The sequence below is a fragment of the Protopterus annectens genome, chromosome 7.part0 (genome assembly GCF_019279795.1).
Source record: "Protopterus annectens isolate FY-2018-M chromosome 7.part0, PAN1.0, whole genome shotgun sequence".
Lineage (NCBI taxonomy): Eukaryota > Metazoa > Chordata > Ceratodontiformes > Protopteridae > Protopterus > Protopterus annectens.
Genome location: NC_056739.1, coordinates 85,184,817 through 85,212,738, shown reverse-complemented (window position 1 = coordinate 85,212,738; position 27,922 = coordinate 85,184,817).

The window sequence follows — 27,922 nt, the reverse complement described above, 5'->3', positions numbered from 1 at the left end:
CATGGTTGAAGGCCATTGAAAGAACCCCTACCACACATTCAGGCATTCGTTCCACTGCATGAAGGCACCAAAGGTGGTAGGGTCTCCATATCTTAAAACAAAATCACTTTGAGACTAGTTGTAATAGTAAGCTACAGATTAACAACAATAAAGCAATCTATCTAATTTGTATGTACCTTTCCCCTGGTAATAATACCCAGACTCTAGAAGACCTACTTAGTTCTCTTTCTAACCAACTACCCCAAGAAACCATAATACTTGGTGATTTCAACATTGATTGGAATACCTGTGCAGCCCAGCAACCTACTAACCATATTAATCTCCATGGTTACTCACAATTAATAACAACTACAACTAGAATCCATAAACCAAATAAGAAAGAAACAATTTTGGACTGGATTCTAATTAATAACCCCCCCAGCAACTATACTCCAGGAACGCTTCCTGACAGTATTAGTGATCACATGCTTACATATGTTATCAGACAAAAATTGAATATTCCTAATATGCATAAACTAAGAAGATGCCGCTCAAAAAGATTTTTCAACCCTGATAACTTCCTTGCTGAATTACAGGCATGTGACTGGTCACCTTTATCACACCTCGAACTTAATGAAGCAGTTACCTATTTTAACACTAAGTTTCTGCAAATCCTTGATTATCATGCTCCATTTCACTCTACCAGGATAAGAGCCAAAACTGCCCCTTGGCTAACAAAGCAAACAAAAGAAAAAATTATCCTTAGAAATAAAATCTGGGCTAAATGGAGAGCTACCAAATGTCCATCTGATCATCTCCTCTATAAACATTTAAGAAATACTACCAAGAAAGATACTCTTAGAGACAAAAAGGAATTTTATCTTCATCTTCAAAAAACTACTCAAAATACCCCTCAAAAATTTTGGTCAGGTGTTAATAAACTTCTTAAACCAGGACATTCTCCTACTCCTATCCCTTTAGGATTTAACCTTAACAGTTCTACTCAGATCCCAGATGCCTTTAATAACTACTTTACAGAAGCCATTCTAACCCTAGCCAACTCATTACCGACACCTACTGCATCCTCACAAAATATCTCTCCAGCCTCTACTAAAGCCTTTCAAATCCAACCTGTCTCATCATCTATTATATATAAGCTTCTCTTCAAACTAAAACCTTGTACCCCATCTGCTGACCAACTCCCATCTGAATACTTACAAATTGCTGCAACCCAATATCTATTCTGATTAATAGGACCATCTCTGAAAGAAAAATCCCTACCATTTGGAAAATATCTCACATAATTCCCCTTCATAAAGGGGGCCCTTCTGAACTATCCAACTATCGTCCTATCGCCTTACTGTCCCCACTAGCTAAGATAATGGAAAGGTGCATACACAAACAATTTCTTAACTACCTTCTTCAAAACAAACTTCTAGCTGACTGTCAACATGGTTTCAGGCCTCACCATAGCACTACAACTGCCCTTCTTTCCTTTGCTGACTCCATCAATAATAATCGAAATAATAATCGTTTCTCTTCTGCACTATTCATAGACCTATCAAAAGCTTTTGATATGGTTAACCCTAACATACTTCTTGAAAAACTCAACCTCCTCTCTCTAAGCTCACATTCTTTACAGTGGTTTAGAAGCTATCTCGAAAACAGGCAACAAGCAGTGCTTTGGGAGAACAACCTATCATCCTTACTCCCAGTAAATGTTGGTGTTCCACAAGGATCTATCCTTGGACCCCTCCTTTTCTCATTATTTATTAATGACCTTTATTTGAATGTGCCACAAGCGACCTGCATCCAATATGCAGATGACTCGACTTTGATCTGCTCTGCTAGAAATGTTTCCTCTCTCCAGTCCATCACCCAAACAGCCTTTCATAACGTTGAAAAATGGTTTATGCAGCACTGCCTCCTCCTTAACCCCAAAAAAACAAAGCTTCTTCTCTTTACTCCTACTAATAAATCTCCTACACCATTCTTCACTATCTCCTCAAATAATTCTACCTGTATTAACCCCGACAAGACCACTCGACTATTAGGTGTAACCATTGACAACCATCTTAACTTTGATGACCAAATTAACACTACTATTAAAGCTGTTAATAAAAAAATTGGGACACTCTACAGAATTAAACCCTTCCTTAACCCAGCAGCTAGAAAAACCATTGCACAGACCCACCTGCTTTCCACCCTTTTTTATGCTTCAGCTATATATACCACACTATCTAAAAATAACATTAACAAACTCTCTACCTGCTATAATAGTATAGCTAGATTCATTAATGCTACTCCCCTTAGAACTCACCACTGTCACAACCTCAAACAACTAAATTGGCTAGAACTAAATAACCACTTACTCTACCAACAATTAATTACTTGTCATTCATAAGACCCTTCATTTCCCTGATAATACTCCGAGCCTGGCTAAACTTATTTCTCCTTATAAGAACCTAGCCACACTTCGTTCTGCCAATAAGTTCCTAGTATCTATAACTAAATCATGCAATAAAGCTGGGGATGCGTTATTTTCAAATTCCATAGGTAAACAATGGAATCTACTCCCTCAAGAAATAGCTACTCTAGAGTCTACCTCTCTGTTCAAAAGACAAATCAAAGAACATCTTACATCTCAATGGCTATGTCCTTGTACCAATCCTGACTGAAAGTATGTCTCAATACGCCTTATTTTTCTTCCCGACCCCTTACTGAGCTCCTACCTGACACCTTCTAGCGTTGAGAGTTGAATCTTAAGGTATGCCTTCTATTATCTTAACTTCAGTATTTAGTTTTTATTTTTTTGTAGAACTTGTCTTACAAGTATTTAAATGTTATTGCTATTCTCTCTTGTACCTTGTATATTTCTGTGAAGAATAATTTTTTATTGTTAAAAATCACTGTGATTTTATCTGTACTGGAGCTTTTCTCCCCGGGCCTCTGCTGTAAACGGATAAATGTCCAGTTAGACTAGCCCGATCAACAAATGTAAAATAAAAATAAAATAAAATAAATAAAATAGATAAACTTCTCCTCTCCCCAATTTAAGCCAAACATTTCAGTAATATATTTGAGTTTGCTGTTAAGGACCTTTACCTTAATCAAGCCAAAACATTTTTGAAATTTAGTTATGATACTTTGTTCGTTAAGAACTATTGAAAATGTTCTCTAATTATTATACATTAAAAAAGAAGTTATGTACTTACCATAACGTTCCATGTTTGTAGTCCATCTCACCTACATTCTTGCTGGATGGGTTCGGAGCCGATATTTGGCTCCGACTCAGATGATGCTAAAGCTCGAGAGCTTTTACTGGCTCGAGGCTAACCCCTATCCCATGGTGCCTTATGGCAATTCCCCAGATCTTCTTTGCAAGAAAGCAATAAATACCTAACAGGTATGAAATTATCAAAAACTGTATACATAGACAAAAAAATGATGTAATATTATCCATGCCAGGCGGCCAACAACTACAACCAGGTAAGACAGCACAAGTATAGTCCACCAGATCCTCCAGAAACAGGAAGGGGGCAGGAGGGAGGGACATAAGAATGTAGGCGAGATGGACTACAAACATGGAACATTATGGTAAGCGCATAAGTACTTTATGTTGTGTAGTCCTATCTCACCGTAATTCTTGCTGGATGGGACAGCGTCCCTAGCACCTTTATCCCAGGTGGCTTAAGTGAAGAGACTCTTCAGCACAGTGGACCCAAAGGATGACCTGTCCCTGGAGGCCAAATCCAATTTGTAATGAGTGACAAAAGTATGTGGTCTTGCCCAAGTAGCTGCTGCACAAATAGTATCAATGGGGAGCCTAGATCTAAAGGCACATGAAGTAGAGAATGCCCTAATAGAATGGCGTTTTACTCTGTTGGGTAATTGTTTGCCAGCAGTTTGATAAGCAAAGGAAATACAATCTGAAAGCCATTTTGAAAGAGTAACCTTAGAAACAGGCAAGCCCTTATTTTTGTCCAAAAAAGACACAAATAATTGATCTGATTTTCTGAACTCTTGTCCTGTGTAAGTAAAACCTGAGAATTCTGTGAACGTCTAATTGATGCAGTTTGTACTCAGATTTATTAGAGTGGTTTGGAAAAAACACTGGTAGCTCAATAGTAGTGTTCAGACTATGCTCTGAGCATACCTTGGGAAGAAAGGAAGGGTCCTGAGTGAGACTCTTTCCTTGTGGAAAATAATGTAAAGAGGTTGAATAGTAAGGGCTTGCAGTTCTGAGATTCTCCTAGCAGATGTTATGGCTATTAAGAATAGTGTTTTCCAAGATAACAATTTCAGATCTGATGAAGGAGAGGGCTCAAAGGGTGCAGACATTAATGATGTGAGAACTAAGTTTAAGTTCCAGGGTTCTGATGGTTGTTTGATCGGAGGCCTGAGAAGGAGAACTCCCTTTAAAAAGGTTTTGCACAAAGAATGAGACATGATAGGATTTCCCATGAAGCCAAAATGGAAATTAGAAATTGCAGCTAACTGAACGCTAACTGTAGCGGCTGCAGCTCCTTCATGAAAAATTGATGCAAGGAAGGCTAAAATAGACTCTATAGGAGCTGTATAGGGATCTAGGCCTTGATTTATAATCCAAATAGAGAACCTTTTCCATTTGCTGGAATATAACTTCCGAGTGGAAGACTTATGGGATGAGATCAGAATGTGTTTTACTGAAGGGGAGAGGGAGACGCACCTGGCTATTCGTGGGACTGGAGCAGCCATACTGTCAATTTCCGGGTGTGGATTGTGGGGTGGAACTGCCCCAATTGATGAATCAGGAGGTCTGGAGATGGTTCCAGAATCCATGGTTCCTCCAAAAGATAGGGCCACAGGAAGGGAATCCATACTTGTCGAGGCCAGTAAGGAGCAATGGGGATCAGGGTACTTTTCAACTGTTTTGCTTTCTGTATTACCTTGGGGATGAGAGGAAAAGGTGGGAAGGCATAAAGAAGTCTTGGGGGCCAATCATGAACTGCAGCATCCCTGGGAGACATCCCTGGATGGGGAATTAGGGCAAAGTAGCTGCTGCATTTCGTGTTCAGGTGTTTGGTGAATAGGTCGCAGCAAGGCTGGCCGCATCTGTGAAAGATCTCTTTTGCAACTTCTGCATTCAGGGATCACTCGTGAGGCATCAAAATTGCTCGGCTGTGTTTGTCTGCTATCACATTGGATTTCTCCGGGATGTGTGTTGCTACCAGAAAACATTGAGTGTCCATCGCCCATTTCCAAATTCTTAAGGCCTCTCGGCAAAGCGGGTAAGATTTGGTTCCCCTTGCTTTTTTATGTACCACACGACAGACATGTTGTCTGACTGGATTGCAATTGTCCCGGTGGGAAGAGAGCCGTGAAGTGCTTGCCACACATATAGCACCACTCTCATCTCCAGAACATTGATGTGCAAGTGGTTCTCATGGTTCTGCCAAGTAATTTGGACTGTCATTTCCAGAAAATGCCCCCCCTCCCTATCTGGGAAGCATCCGTGGTCAAAACTACTTTCTTTTGGGGAAGAACAAGTAGACGCCCTAAGAGAAGTTGTTCTTTATGCAACCACCATGTCAGATCCTTCTTGCATGTGTTTGTTATGAAAATCTGATGAGACAATGGAAGGTCTTGCATCGACCAATGTGCAAATAGCAGCCACTGAAGTATTCTCATGTGTAGATGGGTTAGAGGAACTAATAGGATGGAGGAAGCCATGGTCCCTAGGACTTGAAGGACTACTCTGGCCTGAACTTTGTGACTGTTTAGCAAGGATCTGACTTAATTTCGTAGAGACTCTACTCTTTCTGGTGTTAGTCTTGCTGATATGGTGGTTGTGTCTATTTCTGAGCCTAAGAATATAATGTGCTGTGAAGGAGATAAGGCTGATTTTTTTAGGTTGACTGTGATGCCCAAACTGGCACACAAGGATAGAGTCTCGTCCCTGGTTCTGATGAGTTGATGCTTGTTAGTAGCAGTGAGGAGCCAGTCGTCTAGGTACGGAAACACCTAGAATCCTTGAGGTCTCATGTGAGCCATTACCACTGCCATGCATTTGGTGAAAACTCTGGGGGCTGTAGTGAAACAAAAGGGCAGTGTTCGGAACTGAAAATAACTGTCTCCCAGCTGGAAGCGTAAGTGTCTCCTGGAGCACCTGTCCATTTTGATATGGTAGTACGCATCCTGAAGATCTATTGAGCACATCCAATTGTCTTTCCCGATAAAGGGAAATATTGACTGCAGAGTGATCATTCGGAACTTCAATTTCTTTACGGACTTGTCTTTTTTGGAACTAAAAAGAATCGAGAGTAAGTTCCAGATCCTATTTGCTCTGTGGGGACTTCTTGGATGACTCATTTTTGCAGCAATGAGATAACCTCTGATACTGCACGGGCTAGCTGAATTGGTAGCACATCTGGTAGAGACCGGTTTGCTGGGGGGTCGGAAACAAAGGGAATTAGATAACCTCTGGATATTATGGTTTGTACCCAATGATCTTGTGAAATGTTTAGCCAGGCGCTTGGGTACAGTGATAGATGACCCCCAACTGCCTCCAGAGATGGACAGTCAGGTAACCCCTCAGGGGCGATGGAAGGGATGATCAGAGAAGGTTTCTCTATCTCCCTGATGTTGCGGACCTCCTCTGCCACGAGGGCGGCATCTTCCATTATATCCTCCCCCTCTGCTTGTAGGGGAGGGTTGACCTTGTGCCTGAGGGAAACCTTTTTGGGATTTATGGAACCACATTTTCCCTCCTGTATTACCCTTGGGATAGGGTCTAGATGGGAGGGAGAAACGGACTCCAACAGCAGATAAGGTTTTCCCTTCCTGCTCACACCTGGTCAAAGTCTCTTTCACCTGGTGTCCAAAAAGAGATGAACCATCAAAGGGGACATTAGTGAAGGAAGACTTAAAGGATTCCATGAAATTACAAAGATGCATCCAAGAATGTCGTCTGAAAGATATTCCTACTGCGGCTGCCCTACTCGCTCCATCCGCTGCATACAGTATCAGCCTCATGGAGGAGTTAGCTATCAATGTAAGGGTGGAGAGCTGCGCAAAAACCTTATCCATGGATCCCAGAACTATTGAACCCTGGAAGGTATCTCCCAACTCCTTCAGGAGATCCCTCCGAAGACAAGTAAAGTGGGTAAGGTAATTCAGCGATCTTAAAGTAAATGCCGCTGAAAAGAAGGTGCGCTTCCCATACCTATCCATCATCCTAGACTCCTTGTTAGGAGGATGGATATTAGAAGATGTTTCAGATAACTCCTTCCTGGTGGCCGCTGCTACCACCATAGCATCAACTGGAGCTCCTTTGGTAAGAAAAGCCTTATCTTCAGGTACTGTCATGAATTTATTTGGCCTCCTCGGGATGGGCTCCACTAAGTCTGGGGAGGTCCAGGCTTTCCGCAATATGACCCCTAAAAGTTGGTCATAAGGCGGTGTCACCCAGGAGGAGGAAGGTCGGGAACCAAAGGCCTCAAGATAAACTGATTTGTCCTCAGTAGGGTTAGAGGTCTTCCAGTCACTCCTCTGTCTAAGGATTTCTAGGATGTCAGAAAAGGAGTCATCCTCAGAGGGGGATCTAGGGGACCCTTCTGATTCCTCCAAATCAGTGTCAGAAGTGACAGACTCAGGTGAGTCAACTTGCTTCCTCTTACACAGTCTCTTCGAAGGGAGCTCTCCAGTGGGATAATCTAGGGAGGTCTCGGAAGAGGGGGCACCTCCAATAAGGGCTGCTTGGGTCTCTTTTCTCTACGCTGTGGGGGTGGCAGGGGAGAAGAGGTTGCTGCCTGCTGCTGGTGGGACACAGGTTCCAAAGGTATGGCTTTTGCAGAGGATAAAGCCTTCTCTGTTGCCTTGAAAGCCTTTCCCCCTGCTCCAAAGAAGCTCCGCTCCGAGGAGATGAATGGCCGGCTCATAGCCAGGAGGAAATGCTCAGAAGCAGATGTGGAAGCTGAGCTGAGTTGAGCCAAGGCACCGAGAGGGAGGGTTGGTTCTGAAGAAAACACAGGGTAACTGTCCCCCTCGAGAGTGTCTGCACCCAGATCCCTTGGCTCCAGACTGAGCCACCGAGGATTGAGTAATCGGTTCTGAGGAAGCAAAGAGGATCCCTGGAACCAATGGATCCAAGACTGAAGAACCTGAACTAATGGGCTCCAAGAGCAAAGCAGTCTGAGGAGGAGCAGTGGCATGTAAAAGGGTCGGCTCCGAAGCCTTTGGGTCATTCTGACTGAAAAACTACAGTCTAGCTAGAGAAGGCAACAACAATAACTAACTAAGGTAACAATAAGATAGTGAGAGATAGAAAATAGTCTATTGTATATATAAACTTTTTTTTGTTTTATATAAGACACACACTCACGGAGGAAAGGACCTCTAACTTTAACAGGCCGTACAATCCTAAGGGGAGAAATAGGGGTCAAAAACTCTCAGAACAGTCACACAAGAGATAACAGTAATAAAGACTGTAATAGAAGAAGAAAAGTAGAGAAAAGGTCAAGATTTAATAAATAAATATATTACTTAGCCAACGAGCCAGTAAGACACAACCTCGAAGCTTTCGTGGCAAACGTGATCTAAGAAATTGCCATGAGGCACTATGGGATAGGGGTTAGCCTCCAGTCAGTAAAAGCTCTCGAGCTTTAGTATCATCCGATTCGTAGGCGAATAGCAGCTCCAAACCCATCCAGCAAGAATTACAGTGAGATAGGACTACATAACATCTAATATTGATTATTTAAAAGGTTTCAATGTATAACCAGCTACCTGATACAAAAATTCCAGTAGGAATTTTTTGGACTCATATTAAGTACAAGATGTACAAGATGTGATGTAAGAAATGATCCTATACCATGATTTGTATAACCCAGTTCAGGAAGCTGTTTTTGCCTTTGATGTTAGCAGAAGCTTTTTAGAGAACCCACACTGCACTTTTTTAGATTATTTCACAGCTTGCTCTCCCTTTAAAGAGAATGTTATTACTGTTAAGTATCTTTATGATTCAGCATCTACATGTCTAAGAGTTAATAGAATTATGTCTCCCTATTAAGATTAATGCAGAAACACGTTAAGGTTGCTCAGTATTCACCTTCATTTTTTTAAACACCTTTATTGAATTGAACACAAGTAAGGTCACAGCTCAAACAAATGGATTAATGGAAAGAAGAAAAACAGAATTATTCCTCAACAGCATCCAACGATCTAGACAAAAGTCAGGGAAACCACAATATGTATAAAATAAATAGATTTATTTCAGTAAGTGCTTTCGTAGTGACTAACCACCACTTCATCAGACCTTTGGGTACTTGTTGAGAAACTTGAGTGCATGTGTGATGTGGTGAATCCTTGCACCAGACAGGCAGCTGACCATAACCTTCTCTTTGTTCAACTTGGGGCATCTGTATGTCTCACTACAGAGTCACCTATAATTAAAACATTTGGAATAGTTCTGCATTGCCTTAAGGGCTTATTTCATGAGACACAGGTGATAGTGTTTTTATGTGTATTGGGTGCTTTGGATGTTGCGTTAGGTATAGCATTCTTGTGTTTTGTAGGTCTCTGGTGTTTAGGTAGGTTTCTGGAGAGTACCTCTGCATATGAAGGTTTACGTGTTGGGTGCATATTACAAATAGGAGTCATGGTGTGTGAGCTGACAACCTGTTTACTGTTGCTATTTGGGTGTGAGAGAGCAGTGATTCCAGATTCTTAGTGTAGGAGCATCTCTCACAAATTACACTTGCGAGATTTAGGAATAAGGGTTGTCAGTGTACATGAGGCAGTTACTACACTGCCGCAAAAAACCCATGCCCACTGGGCTGGCAGGAGAAACAGAGGGAAACTGATAGTCCATAATGCAAGGTTTGAACCTGGTATCTCAGCAGATAAGGAGAAAAAAGATGGTGGTATCAGGCAGGGAGCTATTTTAGGGTGACTAATCTATGGGGTGTACAGTAATAGGTTTATAAAACAGGGGATCTATAGGGTCTGATGTTGATAGGTAAGAGGTAAAAATCTCTGCTGGGTGGTTCACGGAACAGCTGAGAGCTATTCATGAACTGCTCTGCTAGATAGCAGCCGCTTCTAAGGGAAAATACTTCTACTGCAACTTTTGCGTCTATAACTGCCAAGGGTTACCCCCTCTGCGCAGTGGCGCACTCTGCCCAAGCAAGAGCAAAGCAGGTAATACAAAGAAACCAACGAAAAACTGAGTTAGTTACATGTTCTTGATTTAGTTGTTTGATTTTGTTAAGGGGGGTAGAACACTCTTATGAAAAGTATGCTGATCAAATCAGAGCAAGAAATGGGCAAAAATAAATTTGGGAATCTGAAAAAGAGAAGGAAAACTTTGTTCAGTAGCACAGAAGTTCCCAAATGCTTGCTACCAGAGATGCAGGAAATACCTGAAACAGCAACTGCATGTATTGTGAATTTTGAGGGATGCCCTTTGACTTCCTTAAGAGTAACCTACTGCCATATCTAGGCATTCTATGCATGGAAGGCACATGTTTACTTATGCCAAAAACTTTCTTAGATACTGCTAAAACATTTTCTTTGGAAAGAGCAATAATGTGCTATTGTTTCACTGAAGTCTTTGCATTTGTCCAGACTTTCCTAGTTTGAAAATGACAGTCTAAGCTTTATGTGCCTACTGTTTTGCTACTTAGTAATGATGATCTAATTAAAAATGTATAAAGTCTGGTTTTAAATGTTTCCTTTTCTAAAAATTACTTAAACAGATGTTTTTAGAACAATGAGTGTTGTTATTCATTGATACAGTGCTTATTCTATATAACCTATTCAAAGTACATCATTCCAGTTATAATTTTAATTTACCACTACCTTCTGTATCCTTGCTAGGGAGTTTGGGTACCTGATTAAACCTTTTGAACCATTAATGATGCTTGATTCTGTCTTTAAGATAATAACAGCATCCCACAAAACATAACTGAATACATGTGTGCTGCTTTGCATTTTGATGAATTTGTGTTTTTCAGGCTCTTTGTTTTTTAGCTTTTTGGTCATGATTATGCCCGCTTCAGAGAGTTTTTTTTTAAACAGATGTCATAAACTCACTTTTTGCCAAATTGACTAAAAGGTTTGGGTAGCACACATAGGCAAAATTTGTCACTACTGTGTATAGGTCATCTGCTATAAATACTAAGGCCTAGTCCAGAATGAATTTCCTATCAGTGTGGTAACATTTTCCATTACTTACTGCAGAGGGCATTTACAAGAAAATATCAACTTGGCTTCTGCATAGTTCAGCACCTTTCTAACCTTACTGATATTACAGACATGCTGTGACATCACATTTCCTAAGCAACAAGTTCTCAGTTGTCCAGATTTTTTAGGGACACTCCTATTTTTTCTCAGACTTGCTGGGCTAGGAGAAGTTCCAAATTAACAGTACCAGCATTTAAAAAGAGTCTCTAATTTGGGGCTCCCTCCCTTATTATTTTATTTTGTCCCTAACTCTGTACATAAAAGTTAAGAGAAGATAAATAGTCTCTGATAAGAATATAAGCTAAAGACAGAATCTAAATAAAAATAAGTCCTATTACATAATCACAACAAAAAACCAGGCTTAAATAGTGGGAAGTATACTTGCTGTGTTCAATTCAAGTCAGTCACAAAAGGTAACCAAATGTTCCACAAAAAGAAACGGAAGCAACCTACAAAAACGCTTTTTTTTTTAATTCTTAATCCAATTCATCCACTGGGCAATAGCTTGTAGAAAAAAACGCAGCCAGCATGTAAAAAATCCGAAACCACGTTTATTAAAATAATTAAAACACAGGGCTAAGCGCTTTCAACAATCTTCATCAGGCCACTAACAAACAAACATACTAGCATCCCTTTTATAGCAAAATGCTAGAGTCAACTACTGATGTCACATCCTGTTTGGACATACTGAAGTCAACTCTGATGTCACATCCTGTTATACATAAAATATTTAAACTGACATCACTTTTGTAGTAAAACGCTACAAACAACTCTGATGCCACATCCTACTAAATATGAAATCTTATAAAATGTTTTAAATTATTTAAAATATTTAAAATATGTATGCAGACATTTTGTAAACAGTGTACAATAGAAATGTTCTAAAATAACATTTCACCCTACTTTAACTGCTGCTGCAAGTAACATTCAAAATGTTTTAAAAATTTTTAATATCTATGTAACCATCTCATAGACAGTATGCAGCAAATAAAGTGTTTCAAAATTACATACTATCTTCCTATAAATACTGCACTTATATGCATACTAGTAACAAAATGGCACGATGTTTAGTATTTAATAATAGCGATATAATCCCATTTGAAACACTTGTATGTATAAATACATGCTTAAAATAGGGATCAAATTAATAAAGATATTAATATCTACACATGAGCTATTTAGCATAATTATAAATGTACAAAAATAATCATTCAAAAGACTACATCTAAAATTTGTACAGCGTGTGCTTCTAAATATCATAATATCTGTAACAGCATAAATCATTCAAAACAGATATGTGCACACGCAAAGATGTTAATAACAGCTGATATTATAAACATAAAAATATATAAGGCTAAATGTGCAAAATCAGGTGAAATATGTGTGCTTGATGAAAGAGGAACACATGGTATATCAGCATCTTTCATAACAATTGGCCCCTAATAAGCCTGCAGAGCAAAATACAGAGACAACGATGGAGACAGAAATGGAAAAATGTGAGGTATGAAAATGTTATAAATATAAAAGTAAAACCAGCCAGAAGTTAATAAAGGGTGGCAAAGGGGTGAAAAGCTTCAATGAAATTTCCTAGCTTTAAGTATAGGTTTGATGGAGACTCTGTCATTGAGGCCTGGGTACAAATCAGCCCTAAGCCTGATGATCCATTTGGCCTCTATCTGTTCCTTAGTGTTAAAAATATCTCCTCTTTAGAATTAGAATATTTAGAAGCACACGCTGTACAAATTTTAGATGTAGTCTTTTGAATGATTATTTTTGTACATTTATAATTATGCTAAATAGCTCATGTGTAGATATTAATATTTTTATTAATTTGATCCCTATTTTAAGCATGTATTTATACATACAAGTGTTTCAAATGGGATTATATTGCTTATTATTAAATACTAAACATGCGTGCCATTTTTGTTACTAGTATGCATATAAGTGCAGTATTTATAGGAAGATAGTATGTAATTTTGAAACACTTTATTTGCTGCATACTGTCTATGAGATGGTTACATAATATTAAAATACATGCAGCAGCAGTTAAAGTAGGGTGAAAATTTTTTTTTTAGAACATTTATTGTACACTTACAAAAAAAAATCTGCATATTATTTTAAATATTTTAAATAATTTAAAACATTTTATAAGATTTCATATCAGAGTTGTTTGTAGCTTTTTACAAAAAGTGATGTCAGTTTAAATATTTTATGTATAACAGGATGTGACATCAGAGTTGACTTCAGTATGTCCAAACAGGATGTGACATCAGTAGTTGACTCTAGCATTTTGCTATAAAGGATGCTAGTATGTTTGTTTGTTAGTGGCCTGATGAAGATTCGCTGAAAGCTAGCCCCCCTGTTTTTAATTATTTAATAATAATGGTTTCTCTACTGCGGCTGATTTATTTTACATGCTGGCTGTGTGTTTTTTCTACAGCTATTGCCCAGTGGATGAGTAGGTTCGAATGAACACTCTATGGTGATTTTGACCTTTTTTTTTATTAAGAATTAAGTAAAGCAGTTTGTAGGTTGTAGGTTCAGCTTTGTTTTTCTTTTGGTGTACTAATTTGTGACTGATTTGAATTGAACATACTTGAATATAGCAAGCTTACTTTCCACTATTATTTTATAAGTCTTGTTTATTATCAGGCGAACAGAGTGTAGTGAGCATTATTCTTTGTTTTTATATTACATGATCAGTTGTACTAATGTCGAAGACAGTCAATGATAAGAAAGAAATATAAAAAAATAAAATAGGAATATAGGCAGAGTTGCTCATATTTATTTTCTGAAGCTGTCATTCACGTGTCAATATCTTGTTCCATTGATGGTGTAGCTATTATTTTAATAAGCATTTAGCTGTGAAAATGAATACAGTTGAACCTACAATATTCACAAAATAAAGCATGACATTGTATAATATGATGACTGGCTTCTAATAACAGTACTGTTTTTCTCATGATGTGGCTGGTGTAAACAAAAAAAAATAAAGACTTGCAAGGAGTGTCATGCTTGGTGCGGCTTTCTTCCCGGGCCGACAGCACAGCTGAGGTAGGAGGAGTTCAGCAAACAAGATCACTTTCTGATGAAGATTTGCCTTTGTCAAAAACGTATAGATTGGTTTGGCGTTATTGGTGTTTTGTGATTTTCAATAAAAGATCCTTTTAAGAAGGAATCCTGGTTTCCGACCTCTATTTGGACACTCCTTGCAAGTCTTTATTTTTGGTTTTGGTTGTCGTTTGACTTGCTTCCATCTTTTGGTCTGGTGTAAACAAACCTTAGTCAGGTGTCTCGTGGATGCACAGTTACGTGTCTGCAAAGTGAACATATTATTGTGCCAAGTGTCAATTGGTACAGCTTCCTACTGAAATGTAAAAGACTGAAAATGCATCAGAAAGGATTATTTGGAGATGTGGCAATCTCGGACTTAGTATATGCTAAGTCCAGATTTTTGGCCATTCATTCTCCAAATTACGAGTTTCCACCTTTCATTTAGCAGGCGGGGATGGCTTGGTTAGTTTGCAAGTAAATAAGAGTTTACTTTTCGTCAGAAAACCACACTGATCTGCTGTGAGATGATTGGGCACAAAATTGCAAATTTAAAGGAAAAAATAATGCTAAATTATTATATTATTCCACCAACGATAAACTCAACATAAGCACATTATGTAGACACAAGAGTTTTCTACTTTTTATTGACAAAAAATGTACAATAATGATTCAAAATCTGGACTTTTATTAACCTTTTTAAAATTAATTTCAGTAATACTTAAAAATTGACCCTGATATTGGGCTTTTGCCCCCATATTATTTTTCACTTCCTCCCATTTTTCTAGCAAAGTAATTGACAGCTATGACTATCACATTCATTTGGATGGCATACCTCCCAGCTATCCCTTGATTTATGCTAAAAGTTCACTCTAGCCCTACCCAACCATCTCAGAAAAAAACGTTGATTTTGTGAGGCAATGCAATAGATTACATTTAATAAATAATAGCAATCGTTATATACATCATTTACTTCAGAAAATACATGTTAGTTCATACTTTATTTATTCTGATATCTTTCATGTTAACAGTGCTAATACTTTAAAAGGTGCTATAATTGACTACTGTGCGGATTCTAACTACAATCCTAAAATGAATAATCACAGGATATCACTACCAAAACAGGCACTGCAGTTAACGTATATTACGGCTGGTGAACAAAATATAATGGATTGCGGAGAAAATTTCTGTCGATGCCCAGCAATTCACAATTCCTGCTTCACTACAGTTTCTGTCAGGTCAAAATACTGCTGGAAGTCACCACATCAGATGTGAGAGGGTGGGGAACTGTGTTAGTTGCAATAAAGTAAACCATTAAATTTAAGACAATGCTGAGTATTGAAATACCTAAACAAACAAAATGCTATAAAACTTTGCACTTCTGCTTCTAGAAACATTTTATGTTATGTTGTCCTATCTTGCCTTCATTCTTACTGGAATCAGCCTAATACACTAGCTTGAAGTCTCTAACTTGGCTCGTGGTAGAATAGGTATCCCATCATGAAGTGGTGTAAAACTCCAGATCTCGTTTCCCGCTGTACGAGTTTGGATGCTCTCTCCTTGGCTGTGGCTAAGTTCTTTAAAAACTTATACTGTTCCTTTTATTTAGGATTAATATTACTTGTTAGTAGTTTAGTTAGTTGTTGTTCTGTAGCTTAACTGTGTGCTGTAGTTACGAGTGCTATTTAATCTTGCTAGTATGTGGTTGTTTGTCGGCCATCGTTAGTCGCAAGGCTCTTTTCTGTATTTCCCGCCAGTTTTTTGTAGTGGTGTAATTAGTAGAATAAGTTAGTGTGTACTCACTTTTCTGCGTATATTAGCTCGTTTTAGTTAGAGAGCTAAGTACCTGTTCTGTGTCTCTCTCGTTTATAGCTCTACTAGGTCTGTTTAAGTTAGAAGGCCTAGTGCCCGTTTAACTTAGAGGGCAGAGCTGTTCCCTTTGTTCTTTTTTCTTATTAGATGTGCTGTGTTATTATAGTGTCTATCTAAACATTTAAATATTTTTGTGTGTGTTAGTTTTCTTATAGAGATGTGATTTAGGCTGTACACTTTGTTGATATACTAGTGATGTTTCCTTCGTAAAATGTCAAAGGTAAGTAGAGAGAAGGAACCTAAGCCTTCAGGTTTTAAAAAGTGCCCTAAATGTTCTCAAAAGATGTCCATCACTGATGGGCATAACATTTGTGTTTATTGTTTGGGGGCCATTCACCTCCAAGAGACTTGCATGTTCTGTCATTCTTTCAGCTCCTGTGTCTTATAGTAAAGAAAGAACAAGATGATTCTCAAAGGACTCCTGAAACCTTCCTTTGAGGAGGCTCTACAGAGCACTTCTTCTTCAAGTAGGTCCCCATCCTCTAAAAGTGACAAGACTACAAATCGACCATCTCCTGCTTCTTCAGCTAATTCAGAGCCTCCTCAAAAACTGGCTAAGACATCTGATGCATTGACCTCCTCGTCTCCTTCTGAGAAGGCTCCTCGAAAGAGAACATGCAAGAGGAAGCATATAGACTCCCCTTACAAGTCCATCACTTCTGACACTGATCTCAAGGAGTCAGAAGGGTCCCCACAGTTGTCCTCTGAAGATATCTCCTTTGCAGATATCCTAGAGATCCTGAAACAGACAGGTGGCTGGAAATCCATCAACCCTTCTGATGAGGAGTCGGTGTACCTGAAGGCTTTTGGATCTCAACCTTCAGCCTCCTGGGTGTCTCCACCTTTCTATGAGCTATTGGAGTTGGTTAGTCGAAAGGCATGGGAGTCACCAGACACTATGGAACCAGTCCCTCGGAGGCCAAATAAGTTCTTGTCAGCACCTTTGGAAAAATAATTTCTCACGAAAGGCGTTCCTGTAGATGCTATGGTGATGGCAGCAGCCACCAAAAAGGAACTTTCTGAAACATCCTCATCTGTCCATCCACCAAACAAGGACTTCCGGATGATGGATATATACGAGAAGCATGTTTTTTCATCAGCAACTTTTACCCTTAGATCGCTGAACTACCTTATGCAATTTAGGAGACTACAAAGAGATCACCTGAAGGAGTTAGAAGATACTCTCCAAGGTTCATTGGCTGTGGGGGTGTCAGAAAAAGTCACCTCTCAGCTATCTACTTTAAATTCCATTGTTAACTTCTCTTTGAGACTAATATTCTATGCAGCAGATGGAGCGAGCAGGGCAGTGGGTTCAGGATTTTCCCTGAGGAGGCACTCCTGGATGAGCTTGTGTAACTTTGCGGAGCCCTTCAAGTCTACCTTTACCAACACCCCTTTTGATGATTCCTCACTTTTTGGACCCAAAGTCAAGGACACACTCACCAGATGCGTGCAGGAAGGGAAAACTCTCTCTGCCATTGGAGTACGTTTTTCCATACCTTCAAGACCTTACCCTAAAGGTCAGAAGAGTGGGAAAATGTGGTTCAAAAGATCCCAGGGAGTTTTTCAAGATGCACAAGGTGAATCCTTCCCCAGGGGCAGAGGGGTAGGTAATAATGGTAGACATCGTCCTAGAGGCAGAGGGGGTCCGCAAAACCAGGGTGACTGTGATTCCTTTCGCGGCCGGCCCTACCAGCACTCCTGAAAGGAGGGCCCACCTGCTCTACTCTGGAGGCAGTCGGGGGCAGTTATCTTTGTACCCAGATGCCTGGCAAGATATCACAAGAGACAAGTCGGTACAAAGTATAATATCCAGAGGCTATTCCATTCCCTTTTGCCATCCTGTCCCACAGATCAGAACAATCCCGGATGTTCCACCCAGTCAAAGGGAACAAGCAACTGTAGAAATTCAAAAGTTGCTAGACAAAAGAGTCATCCAAAAAGTCCTTGCAGACCAGACAGAATTCGGAACTTACTCAAGATTCTTTTTAGTGCCAAAAAGAACAGGGGACTGGAGTCCTATATTGGCTCTCAGCAAATTAAATGAATCCGTGAAGAAGTCCAAGTTCTGAATGGTGACATTGCAGTCAATTCTTCCCTTTTTAGGGAAAGATGATTGGATGTGCTCAATAGACCTCCAAGATGTGTACTACCACATAAAAATGAACAGAGCATCAAGGAGTCATTTACGCTCCCCACTGGGAACCAATCATTATCAGTTTCAAGCTGTGCCCTTTGGTCTAACTACAGCCCCCAGAGTGTTCACCAAATCCATGGCAGTAGTCACAGCTCACTTGAGACATCTGGGATTCCAAGTGTTTCCATACCTAGACGACTGGCTCCTAACTGCCACCACCAAGCGTCTACTTCAGCAGGCGAGAGAAACCATTCTTCAAACTTGTTCTCGGTTAGGGATTGCAGTCAGTTTACAAAAATCTACCTTGTTGCCCTGTCAACATATTACATTCATAGGCGCAGATCTCAACAATATCTCCATGATGGCACGACTTCCTCCGGACAGGGTTTCTGTTCTCAAACAACAAATATCCAACCGTCTACCCAGAAACAAGGTGAAGGCAAAGAAGATTTTGAAAGTCCTAGGAACTATGGTTTCAACAATCATCTTAGTTCCCCTAGCCAGAATGCATATGAGAATTCTTCAATGGCTCCAATTTGCTCAGTGGTCTTTAAAAGAACTTCCCATGTCTCACCAAGTCAGAATTACAGAGTCATGAAAGAGAGATCTCTTATGGTGGCTTCGGTCTGACCATGTGACCATCGGGCGACCTTTTGTGCCACAACAACCTGTTGCTACAGTGACCACAGATGCCTCCCAAGTAGGGTGAGGGTGCATTATCTGGGAAGGACAGTCCAAGGCACATAGCAAGAACACGAGGCCCATTTGCACATCAGTGTTCTAGAGATGAGAGCAGTACTTCTAGCGTTGCAGGCACATCCAGGACTCTCTTCCACTAGGAACGAGTGCAATCCAGTCAGACAACATGTCGGTAGTCTGGTACATAATACATAAACAAACAAGGAGGAACCAGATCATACCCCCTTTGTCAAGAGGCACTGAGAGTATGGCAACGGGCAATCTCTTCCCAATATTTTCTAGTAGCAATGCATATCCCAGGGAAATCCAATGTGATAGTGGACAAGCTCAGCAGAGCGATTTTAATGCCTCATGAGTGGTCTCTGAATCAAAATATAGCGGAGGAGGTTTTCCAAAAATGGGACCAGCCTTGTGGCAATCTTTTTGCCACTTCCATGAATACCAAATGCAGCAGCTACTTTGCCCTAATCCCCCTCTGGGGGAGATACTGAGAGACGCACTTGTTCCCAATTGGCCCTCGGGACTTCTGTATGCCTTCCCCCCATTTCTCTGATACCCAAAGTCATTCAGAAAGCAAAATCCTTGGGAAGCAGGCTGATTCTCATTGCCCCATACTGGCCTCATCAGATTTGGTTCCCCTTTCTCTGGCCTCACCTAGAGGAGAAACCATGGGTTCTGGACCCAGTTCCAGATGTTCTGACTCATATGTCAGGAACTCTTCATCCTGCTGTCCAAACCCTCAATTTGACAGCTTGGCTGCTCCACTTCCAAACTTAGTCAGGCTTCAAGACTTCACACCAGCAGTAAAACACATTTTGGTATCCTCTCACAAGGCTTCTGCCAGGAAGTTATATGCTAGTAAATGGAAGAGGTTCTCCTACTGGGCACAAGCAAAAAACATTGATCCCTTCTCTGCCTCAATCAGTTCAATTCTGGAATTTCTTGCAGAACCTTTTCAACAAAGCTCTGCTGCAGCTACAATTAGAGTCCAACTAGCTGCAATATCTAATTTCCACATTGGTGAATATACTCCTAGCCTAATGTCACACACGCTCCAGGGACCTAATCCTTGTCACCACAATAAACAGAACATGCTGGAGGGATAGATTCTTGTCCGAGAGACTTTCCGTACTCTGGAACAAACTACCCATTCATGTCAAGCAAAACTCCTCATTGGCCCTCTTTAAGAAAAATCTTGATGACTGGATGGGAAATAGAAAATTCACCCCAGGGATCAGTTCTGTGGCAGTGCTTGGCAGAGGCACAGGAAAATAATTTTCTTGGGTGGCGAAAGCCAGGGAACCTTTTTGGCTAGGCTTATATAGGCTCCAGGGCTGATAGCCTAGTACCTACCTATGAACAAATTGTGGAAAGCATTTTTAAAAGGCACTTGTTTATTGAGACCTCCCATAAAAGAACCTCTATCACCATGCAATTTGAATTTTGTCCTGACATACCTAATATTACCTTTTTTGAGCCCTCATCATATTGTGATCTCAAATTCCTATTCTCCTGGTAGCCATTGCATCTGTAAGAAGAGTCTCAGAGTTGCAAGCTCTATCAATCAAGCCCCCATATTTGATTTTCCACAAGGATAGAGTATCTCTATGTACTAATCCATCCTTTGTGCCAAATGTTTGTTCCCAGACCAATCTAAATCAATCTATTGAGCCCCCAGTGTTTTTTCCCAATTATAGCAACAAGGCAGAGTACAAACTTCACCAAATGGATGTGTATAGACAACTTAGGTTTTATCTGCATAGAACTAAAGATTTTAGGAAAATAGATCAATTGTTCATTTCCTTTTCTGAAGCAAAAAAGGGCATGCCAGTTTCAATAATCACTGGAAAACATTCAAATCGGCTCTCAAATTGCATTACTTTTATATACATCTCAAATAACAGGAATTTACCATTCAAAGCTAGAGGCCACTAGATCAGAGCATTAGCAAAATCCTCTGCTTACCTAGCCAGATTGTCAGTGTACAGTATCTGTGCCGCTGCTACATGGGCAAGTCCCCATACATTTACTACTCATTACAAAGTTGATTTGGCCTCCAGGGACAGGGCTTCCTTTGGTTCCACTGTGCTCAAAGGTATACTCCCGTGAGCCACCAGGGAAATGTTGCTAGGGACGCTGTCCCATCCAGTAAGAATGATGGTGAGATAGGACAACATAACATTAAGAAGTTATGTACTCACCATAACATTCCATGTTTGTTGTCCATCTCGCCCTTCATTCTTATGACCCTCCCACCTTCCCCCAGCCAAGGACTCCTAGGGGATCTAGATGAGAGATTTTTCTTCTTCAGTAAAGGAGCTCCTTTGAATTTTCCTTGTTATTTCTATACCTGATATCACATTATTAATTTAGATAGATTATGATTGGCAGCAAACAAGATCTGGGGAATTGCACCACTGCATGATGGGATACCTATTCTGCCACGAGCCAAGTCAAAAACTTCCAGCTAGTGTATTCGGCTAAGTTGGAGCCGAGGATTGGCTCCGAATCCATCCAGTAAGAATGAAGGGCGAGATAGACAACAAACATGGAATGTTATGGTGAGTACATAACTTCTAATTTTCACGTTAGACATGGGTGACCAGTTAATTTCGAGCAGATAAGTGAATTTATTTGAATTAAAATCTTCTTTTCTCCTTTAAATACTTTTTTCTATATATTTTCTATTCATCTTTAAGCTTAGCTTATTATTCCCCTTACCAAATGACTGTTTTTTTCTTGCTATAATTTCCCTTCCTTTTTCATACGAAAGTACCTCTGAATACTGTCACTAGTATTCTTCTCCTTTACACGTAGTGTATTCCCGTTTTACCATTGTTGGTATTCCCCACCCTTTTTGCTTTTTTCTCTTTATATATTAAAAAAAAAAAGATTTCCATCTGGTTTTCTTGCCTTAACTATCTTTTCAGGATGGACAATAAAGAAAAATGACCAACTGGGTTTAAAAAGTGTGGGAAGTGTCAGAGGAAAATGCCTGTCTGTATTGTTTGGGACTCCTTCACCTTCAAGAAGATTGCTCTATATGCCACATGTTCCACCATACAGCTCTGGTTGAATGCAAAAATAAGCTAATACTTAAAGGTCTTCTTGCATCTGCATTTCGGGGAGGCTTATCTGGAGCGGTTTCATGGGAAAAACAGAAAAAGGGTAAATCCACATCTTCTTGTTCTTCCTCTTTTTCTTCAAAAACTTCAGAAAAGTCTAAGAAGAGGTTTCTGTCCACTTTGACTTCTCCATTGGATCCAGCAGTCAAAAGACCCAAGCTTTCAGATCCTTCAACCTCCTCAGATCCGAAAATGAAGACCAATAAACTTACAGATCGATCCATTTCATTGGATCAGAACTTGGACAAGACTAGATCTTCACCGAATCAAACACCCATTGATTTGACTTCAAGCCTGCCTACTTTACCAAAGACCTGATACTCTACTTCACTGGTTCTGGTTCTATTGAGAGTGCCTCCTCCTTTCCTGGAAAGGCCCAAGTCTTCCTCTCTGATGTCTACCTGTTCTTCTAGGAGTTTGGCTGAAGAAGACGTGGACAGACTGGTGAGAAAGATCCTCTGGGTGCAGAGTATGCCAGGAGTGTCCTTGGCTCTTACCCCTTTGGGTCAGGAGTTCCTTACTTTGACAACCCCTCCTTTATATCCTCCTCTGACTTCTTTCTAAGTTTCAGAGTTCTTGGATCTAAGATGCACAGCTCTGTTTTCTTCAGATCCAAAGATGACTTTATTGATGAGTTCTTGGGTTCAGTTGGAGCTGTAGCTGCCTAGTTGGCTCCGAGGTGTTGGGATCAACTTTGAAAATTTCGGAGCTGTTACTGCACCTGGGGGCTTCGGCTCGGGTTAGCTCAGTTCTGGTTTCTGCCTTTGGAGTATTTTCCTTGAAGCAGGGAGGGACTAGGATCCAGAGGCTCTTCCTCTCAGATTCAGAGTCCTGTCCCTCACAGGGGAGATCAGCCTTTGAGGTTTTGGAGAAAGCCATGTCTGCTTCAGCAGCTCAAAAGGTCCCTACCTCCTTGGGTCCTCAGGCCCCAGCCCTGTCATCTCTGTGTACAGAGGCTCAACCATTTTCTCTACAGGGACAGCAAGTACCAAAACCCCAGGTTTCTCAACAGGGCATTCCCATTTCTTCTGATACCTCCCCAGAGCATCCCACTGAGGAGGTTCCTAAGAAGAAGTTGTGCAAAAGGAAGCACTTGGATTCCCCAGAGGAATCCTTCATCAAAGACATAGACTTTGAAGAGGGCAAAGGGTCTCCAAGGTCTCCTCCTGAAGATGTCTTCTTTGGAGACACCCTGGAAATCCTAAAACAGAGAGGTGAGTGGAAGCCCAACAATCCTTTGTTTGAGGAGTCAGTGTACCTGAAGGCTTTTGGTACCAAACCATTTACCTTGTGGGTGACGCCACCCACCGACAAGCTCATTGAGTTGATCTCTCTCACTGGGCATGGAAGGCCCCCTTACACTACTGAGCCACTTCTCTGGAGACCAGACAAATTATTACCACCCCTGAGGATAAACAGTTTTGGATAAAAGGTGTGCCTGTGGATGCCACGGTCATGGCAGTGGCCATGAAAAAGGGACTAGCTGAGGAAAGTTCCTCTATCTAACCCCCAAAAATGAGTTTTGGGTGATGGACAGATTTGGGAAGTATTTCTGTGTTTCAGCGACCTTCTACAAATGGTCCCTAAACTACCTGGCACATTTCACTAGGTTACAGAGGGATCTAATTAAAGAGTTTTCAGATACCCTAGCAGGATCCATATCTGAGGAAGTATGGGCATCAGTTACTTCCCAGTTGGCTACCCACCAGTCCATGAGGCTCATTTCACATGTAGCCAAGGGAACGAGTAGAGAAGTGGGTTCAGGCATTGCCATCAGGAGGCACTCCTGGATTTGCTTGTGTGACTTTGTGGAGCATTTCCAATCTATGTTCATCAGTGCTCCTTTTGATGGTCTGTCTTTATTTGGCCCTAAGGTAAAAGACATATTGTCCAGGTGTGAGAAAGATGGGAAGACCCTTTCTGCTGCAGGCATATGTTTCTTCACTCCTCAGAGATCCTTCTCAAGGAATCAGTGAAGTAGTGGGAAAATGTGATTCAGAAAATCCCAAGGATTTTCAAGAAACATGTGGCAGTAGTTCCCCCAAAAGCAGAGGAGAGGAGAGAACTCCAATGGTAGACACTGCCCTCATGGCAGAGGAGGCCCACTAAACTAAGAGTGCAGAGATTCCTTTCTTGGCAAGCCATTCCAGTGCTCCTGGATGGAGGCCCAATTGCCCTCTTCTGGAGGCAATCAGGGTCAACTATCCCTGCACTGGAGAGCCTGGCTGGAAATAATATCAGATACCTGGATGCAGAAGATCACTTCCAGAGGTTATATAATACTTTCTTCCCTTCCTTCTCCCTGATGCAAAAAAAAAATCCCCAATGTTCCACCCAGTCAGAGGGAAATAGCAGCTATTTGGGTGCAACAGCTGCTAGAAAAAACAGTCATCCAAGATGTCTCACCAGACCAGAAAGGATCTGGAATTAACTCAATATTCTTTTTAGTGCCAAAGAAAACAGGGGACTGGAGACCATTACTGGATCTCAGCAACATGAACAAATCATTTCAACAAAACAAGTTCTGGATCGTCACAGTTCAATCCATTCTTCTGTTTCTAGAAAAGGACGGCTAGACGTGCTCGACAGACCTTCAGAACATGTAATATCACTTAAAAATGAACAAACGATTCAGGAGGTACTTACACTTCTGGCTGGGAGATGGTCATTATCAGTGCAGAGTCCTGCCTTTTGGTCTCACCACAGCCCCCATGGTAGTAGAGGCAGCTCACTTGAGACTACATGGATTCCGGGTGCTTCCATATCTAGACGACTGGCTTATTTCCACCCTGAACAGAAATCAACTATTAAGGGCAACATACAGCATTCTCCAGATGTGTTTCTGTCTAGGGATAACCACAAACTATGAGAAATCATATCTAGAGCTTACTCAAAGTTTAAACTTTATAGGAGCAATTCTCAACACAAAAAAGACAATAGCCTCACTCCCTTCTTCAAGGATGGAAACAATCATGTCGCAAGTCACAAAAATAATAAGCATTAACAAAATCTCAGCTCTGCTGGTTCTTCAGGCTTTAGGTTCCATGGTGGCAGGAATAACACTATTCCGCTGGCCAGATTTCATATGAGAATTCTGCAATGGCTGTTATCAGCACAATGGTCTAACCCTTCAACAACAAATTTCAACTCAAATAGGGATCACCAGTATTTGCAAAAAAGATGTCAAATGGTGAATTTATTCAGATCAGATACTACAAGATCACCCATTTGCTCTTCCCCAGCCCAAGGCCACAATGACTATGGACACTTCCCAGATAGGATAGGGGGGGCAGTTTCTGGGAAAAACAGTCCAAGGCATTTGGTACCCCACAGAGGCTAATTTGCATATCAATGTTCTAGAGATGAGAGCAGTGCTTTTAGTGTTGCAGGCTTTTCAAGATGCTCTTCCCTTAGGAATGACTGCAATTCAATCAATCAACATGTCAATGATCTGTTATATTAACAAATAAGGAGGAACCAGATCATTCCCCTTGTGTTGAAAAACTCTCAGAGTGTGGCAATGGGTGATCTCTTCCAACCACTTTCTCATACCAAAGGCCCAACACATATTCCAGGGAAGTCCAGTGTGATAGCAAACAAACTGAGCAGGTGCATTCTTTTACCCCACGAATGGTCCCTCAATCAGAATGTGACAGAAAGGAGATTTTATCGATGGGGTCAGCTTTACTGTGACCTTTTTGCCTCTTACCCCTAAACAACAAGTGCAGCAACTAGTTTGCCCTGATCCCCCCAAGTGGGGAGTCACCAAGGGATGCTCTTCTTCACATTTGGCCCCCCAGTCTCCTTTATGCCTTTCCCTCAACTCTATTAATCCCAAAGTTTCTACAAAAAGTGGCCAGGTTGAAGAGCAAAGTAATCCTCATTGCACCATATTGGCCTCAACAGATTTGGTTCCTCTTCCTATGGCCTCACTTACTTCATTGACCATGGGTTCTGGATCCAACTCCAGACCTCTTGTCTTACCCAATGGCCATGATTTATCCAGACATACCCAATCTCAAGCTGACAGCCTGGCTTCTCCATTTCCATTAATACCATGACAACCTACGCTCTCTTCTGTAGTTCGGCATATACCTCTATCTGCTCATAGACCATCTACACGTAAACTATATTCCAGTAAATGGAAAAGAATCATTCACTGGACATTACAGAATAATATTGATCCCATCTGTGTTCCATTTCATGATATTCTTAATTTTTTAGCTCAACTTTTCAATGAAGTGTCGTCTTCTTTGACTATCAAAGTCCAGTTAGCAACAATATCTAATTTTCACATTGGTTTCCAAGGTTCCTTGGTTGCTTCACAGAAACTCTGCAAAGCATTTTTGAGAGGAACTCTCTTTTTAAAGACCCCATATCAAGATCCAACTCACGTGTGGGACCTAAAATTTGTGTTGTGAGATATTATACACCCCTTTCAAACCAGCAGCCAAGTGTGATCTTAGATTTCTTTCATGGAAGACTATCTTCTTGGTAGCCATAACTTCTACAAGAAAAAAATTTGAAATTTAAGCCTTATCTTCCAAACCACTATATGTGATTTTTCACAAAGATAGAGTTTCTCTCTGTACTAATCCAACTTTTTTATCAAAAGTGGTATCAGAGGCAAATATCAATCAGTCCATCAACTTACCAGTATTTTTTCCAAAATTTAAGAATAATGGTGAATACTTGTTACATTTGCTAGATTTTCACAGTCATTTGCTTTTTTTACCTTCATAGAATCAAAGATTTCAGAAAATCTGACCAATTAGTTGTTTCTTTCTCAGATGTTAAATTGGGTAAACTAGTAACAAAAGTAACCATGTCCGGATGGCTTACCAGTTGCATTACTTTCATTTATGACTGTCTGGGCATGGCATTGCCAAAATCGTTATGAGACAATTCTACTAGATCAATGGCTACTTCATCTGTTTTTCAAACTAGGGGCTCTATGGATGAAATTGTGCAGCAGTAACTTGGGCTACTACTCATATCTTTGTTTCTCACTACAAATTGGATTTAGTTTCCAAGGGTGGAGCATCATTTGGTTTAATGGTGCTGAGGAACATCCTTCCTTGAGTCCACCCAGGATATAAGGTAGCTGGGGACTCTGTCCCATAAGTTGAGGATAGAATGAAAACTGACAACTTCAGATAAAGAAATTATGTACTCACCATAATGTTCCATCTGTGTTGTCCATTTTCATTCTTCCTCAACTCCCCACCCACCAGCCCCCTACCTTTGAACTCCTAGATTAGTGGGTAGTCTTAGGTGGGAACTTACCTTATACTGAGGTCCAGATATAGTTTCTCTGGATACTTTTGATTTTTACACTTACTTCCATTAGCAAACAATCTGAAGTACTTCAGAAGGGTGCATTATGGGTAAGGGAGAAGCTTGAGAGCTTTTTGGTTACCACAAACTATTGTAACGGCCAAGTCAGATCTGAGAGCTTTTTGGTTACCACAAACTATTGTAACGGCCAAGTCAGATCTGAGGAATTAGATCCAAACCCATAAACTGAGGAAGAATGAAAATGGGCAACACTTTTTCTTGATAATATACTCATTTTGTGGACTGATGAACTTTCCACTTTTGACTTGTAAGTAACTCAACCAATTTTTTGAAGTTTACCTTCAATAGTAGTAAGAACTCTATTAATTACTTAGACCTTACTATCTCAAAAGATTATGCTAACAAGAGATACATATCCAGCATTTACAGGAAGGAGACATATTCCAACTCTTTTTTATATTATGATAGTAATCATCCATTTTATCCAAAAAGAACAACATTAATGGACAAATGGTTTCTTTCTAGACTGGTTTCACAG